This window comes from Macrotis lagotis, chromosome X, assembly GCF_037893015.1.
Source record: "Macrotis lagotis isolate mMagLag1 chromosome X, bilby.v1.9.chrom.fasta, whole genome shotgun sequence".
Classification (NCBI taxonomy): Eukaryota; Metazoa; Chordata; class Mammalia; order Peramelemorphia; family Peramelidae; genus Macrotis; species Macrotis lagotis.
Window position 1 is genome coordinate 676,344,730 of NC_133666.1, and position 5,755 is coordinate 676,350,484.

General features: G+C 40.6%; 1 long non-coding RNA gene across 1 annotated transcript; it reads right to left on the reverse strand.

The window, feature by feature from the left end:
• Positions 1-624: 624 nt before the first annotated feature.
• Positions 625-4,959, reverse strand: LOC141497940 (uncharacterized). The gene is made up of 3 exons (XR_012471494.1): positions 4,272-4,959; positions 1,735-1,794; positions 625-1,475 (listed from the first exon to the last, which is right to left on the reverse strand). It is a non-coding gene; the product is annotated as an uncharacterized LOC141497940 (long non-coding RNA).
• Positions 4,960-5,755: the final 796 nt, after the last annotated feature.

Genomic DNA, 5,755 nt, shown 5'->3' on the forward strand with positions numbered 1-5,755 from the left:
TCTGTTCAGGATCTTCATCTCTGGTTCTCAGTTTACTGCTCTGTTCAACTAGTGGGCTGAATTCCATGACTTCTAAGGCCTCAGCCAGTTTTAAGGTTTTTTTTCCTTATGATTTTAAGTATACCACAAAATAGGGAGTGAGGGAGACAAAGGAGATCACAAAGTGGGAGAGAACATTAATATCTATGGAAATCCAAGGAGGCTGCCTGGAGGAATAAGTACCTGGACAGAATTTTGAAGGAGGTGAGGGATGCTTTAAGATGGACATGAGGAAGGAAAACATCTGAGACATGGGTGTTAGTTTCTATAAAATAATGGAAAGAGGAGATGGAATGATGAACTCAGGGAAAGAGATACTAGTCACAACTGATTGAAATGACTTATCTGCATGCTCACCCCTGAATTGATAAAAGACAAGTAAGAGGATCAGAGATTCAGAAGTAGAAAGGACCTCACTGGTCTGTCTCATCATTGAAAAAACTGAGACCCAGAGAGATTATAACAACAAACACAAAAGTAGCCCCTATCTCATTTTTTAAAAAGGAGAAACTGAGGCCCTCTCCTTTCTGAGCCCCAAGCAACTGTCTAAAATTTACCCAATGACAGTGAAGACAGTGAATGAAGATCAAAGTCAAATGGCTCTGCCCTGTCTTGGCCAAGAAACCATCAGATGAATAGCTTCAGTCTCAGTTTTCTCAGCTGTAAAATCAGATACCTATACCCTCCCAAGCCTTGAGTTTTAGTCCTTGTTTCCAAAAAGCATCTCAAAATGCTCTCAATTTACATTTAAAATGTCCATTTTTGCCACTTCTGCTCCCAGACATTTCCTTTCCCTACCTGTAAATCCGACCTCCCATCAATTTTCTAAATTTCATTGTGATTGATATCTGCCCCTGGAAAATCAGTGTTCATCCTGTCACAGTCCCATAGTCTCTCAGTGGCTAAGACATAGGAGGAAGAAATGTTGCATTCTCATTTTCCCACGCAGATCCCCTTCTCACTCACCATCTTCCCTCTCCCCCACCCCTTCCAAGTTGGCTCTCAAAGGCCTCATTGTCCCAGCAATCCCCAGTGCCTTGAATTTCTGTGTTTAGCCTGTTCGTTTCTCCCTTCCTCTTTGCCCTAGGTGCTTTGGGGTGTCTGTGCCTTATATGTGGTTGAATTTTACACCAGCCAGGGTCACCCTCTTGGTCTTTGGCAACGAATCAAGTGTGACATAACTGGGGCACCAGTTCTTTTTTTTGAGGATGTTTCATACTACTGTTGTTGTTCAGGAACCTCCCACTCCCTCTCCACGACCTTTCTCTCTTCTTGGCGCTTCTTTGGGCCAAGTAGCAAAAAACAAAATCACATTTGCAGCAAGGAAACGCTTCACAGATGTCCTCAGCTTGGACATGATGCAAAAACCAAAACAGATAAACAATCCGCAGTCCCTGTTGCCCAAGACCTGGAATGCCATGATGTTTGTTGGGGAGCTGGAATGAATGAGAAACTTGTTATCCCCATCAGCAGGAGCAACCTCAAATGACATTCTTGCGCTTTCTAACTCTGACAGTAAGAAACTGATGGAAACTTGGGGAGAGGGATTTGGGCTTGCACAATCTCACAGACATGTTTTTACATTCTGCAAAGAGGTCCAATGGGCGGTCATTGATTATGTGTTAATAACTCAGGCCCAGCCTTAATTGGATAGGTGCAAAATAATTTGAATAATTGACTGAGTAGACAACTTACCATTTCTTTGAAATTACTGTTCACTTGGGGCCAGAATTCTTCCAGGCCTGGGATCTATTTCTTGAAACATAGGAAAGTTAAGATCACGCCAATCCTCTGCTCAAGAAGTTTTAGTAACTCCCTTTCACTTTTAAGATACAACTAAAATTCCTCTATGGGTAGTGAGAGACCTTCATAAAGTGTCACTCTCAATACCCAAGCTGATCACAGGTCATGGCCCCCAACACCACCACGCACACAGCCTACATTTCAGTCAACAACCTTCCTTCTATCCCTTCACCATGACATTCTATCTCCAATTCTGCTCATTTGCAAAAGTTTTCCCCTACAGGTACAGTCACTCACCAATACCTCTTGATCTTGGCCTTTTAGAGTCTCTCTAGTTCTTTAGGAACAATTCTAGAGCATAGAATAATGGCTAGAACCTTGGATCTCCAGTCAAGAAGGCTGTGGGCTCGGGTCTAATTTTTGTTGTTATTCTCCAGCTGTGTCCTATGTGATCCCATTTGGGGTTTTCTTAGCAAAGATACTGGAGTGGTCTGCCATTTCCTTCTCCAGATCATTATGAGGAAACTGAGGAAAACATGGTAAAGTGACTTGGCCAGGGTCACACAACTAATAAGCCCGAGATTGGATTTGAATTCAGAACTTCCTGTGCTCTATCCATTGTTTACCTAAATGCCTTTGTATATACATAATGATAGATTAACATATATACATGATCAATTATTATAAAATTGTATAATATATATAATTAATTCACACATTATAGTTAAACTATCTACCTACCCATCTGTCTATCTGTTAGTTATTTTATCTATATGTATATGGGCATAGCACACAGTGTACAAAACAAAATACATGTATCCAAGTGCATATAAACAAGCATGGATCACACGAAATTATATACTATTTTGCACATACACAACGTACACAGACATAGATTTTATTTATATATGCAAGCATATGTACAATATATCTATTTGCATGTTTTTATATATGCAAAGATAAGCATACATCTATTTGTGTCTATATGTAACATATATCATACCCTATACATGCATATCAATATATTGATGAAAATATAGAAGTCCTCTGTGTGTATTTGTGAGTTTGTTGTTTCCTCACTGTGCAAATCTGAGAAAAAATGATGAGAGCTAGCCCAAAGGCTCAAGGAAGTGAGTACCCTATCACTTGAGGTCTTGGAGAAAAGACTCAAGTGTATCTGATAGAACCTCAATTCAAACCCAAGGTCTTTTGATTCTGAAGGAGTCATTTGCCAATCCTGCTGCCTCTCATTCCCCACTTCTTAAATTTATTTATTTTGCCCTTCCATGTGATGCCAAGGGAACTTGACAAGACCCCCAGCAGGTTGGATGAATGGACTGCGTAGAGAGGGAAGCCAAGGCCAAGCTCAGGCAGGCAAGCCTGGGTTGTGATCTGCCTAATAGAAGTGGGTTCCCTTCAATGGATTGAACCACAAATCCATTGGAATATCATTGTTTGAGCCTAAAAACACCATTTTTTTACTGGTCAGTAGAGATTAAGGAAAAGACTGCCGAAGAAGACAATGATTGTATTTCTTGCTTAAGTAACAGAGATGGAGATTGACCTTGGGATTTCATTGGTTGAGAGAACTGCAATGGAAGAAATGTTCTTTGCCATGACACATCCCCACCAGTTCTGAAATCAGGACTTTCTGAGAGGTATATGAAATACACAGATACTCAAAATCACCAAGCTGGTGTGGGTCAGGGGTCAGACTTGAACCTAGGTTTTCTTGGTTCTACAACCAACTCCCCACCTCTGCTGCTTCCCTTTTATATCTTCTTCAAGAATGTCTGATGGCTTTTCTACACATTTTCTCACTGGACCTATACATCTCTGTGACATTGCTACAACCTGATGTATAATGTATTATTATATTTATTTTATCTCTGAAGAAAATGGGGTTTAGACAGGTACAGTCACTCATCCATTCACTGCCCCTCCCCATTCCCAGAATTGTTATGTGATCAAATGGGATCTTATTGTAGGCTCTTAATAAATGTTTCTTTCCTTCCTTCTTTATATGGTCACAGTTAGTATATGAGGTCAGATTCGAACCCAGGTTTCTTTCTCTACTCCAAGTCATATCATCTTTCTATTTCATCATGATATTTAATTTTCACCAAGGTCTTAATACATGCACAAATACAAATATACACCTACAAAATTGCAAATACTCAAACCACTAAGAATTTTGTGACCACAAAAAGGCAAGAATATAAGTAGAAGCTCAGCATAGTAACCCCACTCTCCTCCTACACCCCAATAACCACATATCATTTCTCACAACAACAAACAGCAGTTTATGAGAACCCACAACAATGAATTTACAAGGTACCACAACATTCTTTGCTATTATACCCTAAACTCCACAATCAGTGGGAGGACCGTAACAAATAAACAAGTGTAGACAGGATGACAAGCTTGGTTGACAAACAAACCCTTAACACTACATAATGAAAAGTCTTGCCGGTTGACCAGCTACCCACCCATGGCCCGTCTCACCAGTTGATGTACTGGCACAACCCCGGAGTGAGTCTGATGTCAGGCTCTGCCTCACCTAGCCAAGTCAACTCTTGATAGCTACAGCCTAAAATCATCAAGGAAGGCCTCCATCAACTGGTGATCTCGTGTGGCCCCATGAAACCCAAACTACAATCATCTCCATTTGTCTATGCAAAACCAAGCTGGTATTTTCTCTATCTAGTTTCACCTAAGAGGTCATGATCTTTTGTCTAGTACAGCTGATTTTTCTAATGGAGAATTGGCTTGGGGAGAATGACTTGGGAGTCACAAAGTCTGCTTCAGATTCTAGCTTTGGGAACTTTATAGGGGTGGGGGGGTGAGGGAGCAGTATGGGATGGGGGACCCAACTCTCAAATGGGACTCAGAAGCAACAGGAAGAACTGGGGAGGAGTGAGAAGGAGATGGGCAGAAACCAACTAGGAAAAGACTTTAGTTTTTGCCGCTATTTTACCCTGTTCTAAGCAACTTGAGTTTTACAGTTCAATTAGAAAAATAAAGGATCATTTCCCTCTGACTCTCAAACCAGTCCTGTGACTATGGGGAAGGTGCTTCCCTGACTCTGACTTGATTTCCTTAGAAAGAAAATGAGAACAGTAATAATTGGAGTGCTTCCTCACAGGGAGATTTAGTGAGAATCTTTGTGAATTAACTGAGGGCCCTTAATGCCTAGGGAAATGCCAGTAATTCCTATTCTCTCTGTAAATATTTCTATTCCCTCTGATTTGCATCTTTAAGTTTCAGGTTCCTTATCTGGAAATGGTAAGGAATCAATAAGATGGTCCATAAGGTCCCTTCTAGCATCAACATTCCCTGTTCCAAGCCCTACCCCCCAGCCCTGACATCTAAGACCCTCCTTCCTACTTTGATTTTCTCAGTTCAAGTAAGACCCCTCTCAGTTCTGACATTTCCTATTCTGAGACCTTTTCCATTATGACAGTCTTTGGTTCTAAGACTCATCTCAATATCCTTTGTTCTAAGACCCTCCCAACTCTGGTATCCTCTGTTTTGAGACTCTATCCAATTCTGACAGGCTACAATTCTAAGTCTGTAATATTGTTCACACACACACACACACACACACACACACACACACTTACACACCACACACATGCATACAAACTCACATCCACTTAAATACACACATATTTCCACACCCATTCACACACATACACACATGATACCATAGAGACTGACTCAGCTAATTCTTTGGAAACTCACACATGATTCTCTTGACATTCAAGCTTCAATTTCTCCACCAAGAGTGGAGATTAGAGAGAATTGCATTGGTCTGCTTCTAAAAGAGGGCAGAATTTGAATACTTTGTATTTCTCTAGCTCTTTTCTTCCAAGTTATTCCCCAAAGGTTTTCTTGAAATGATCATTTCTGTTTTCAATTGAATTGTAAAAATCAAGTTGTTTAGGACAGGGTAAAACAGCAGCAAAAACTA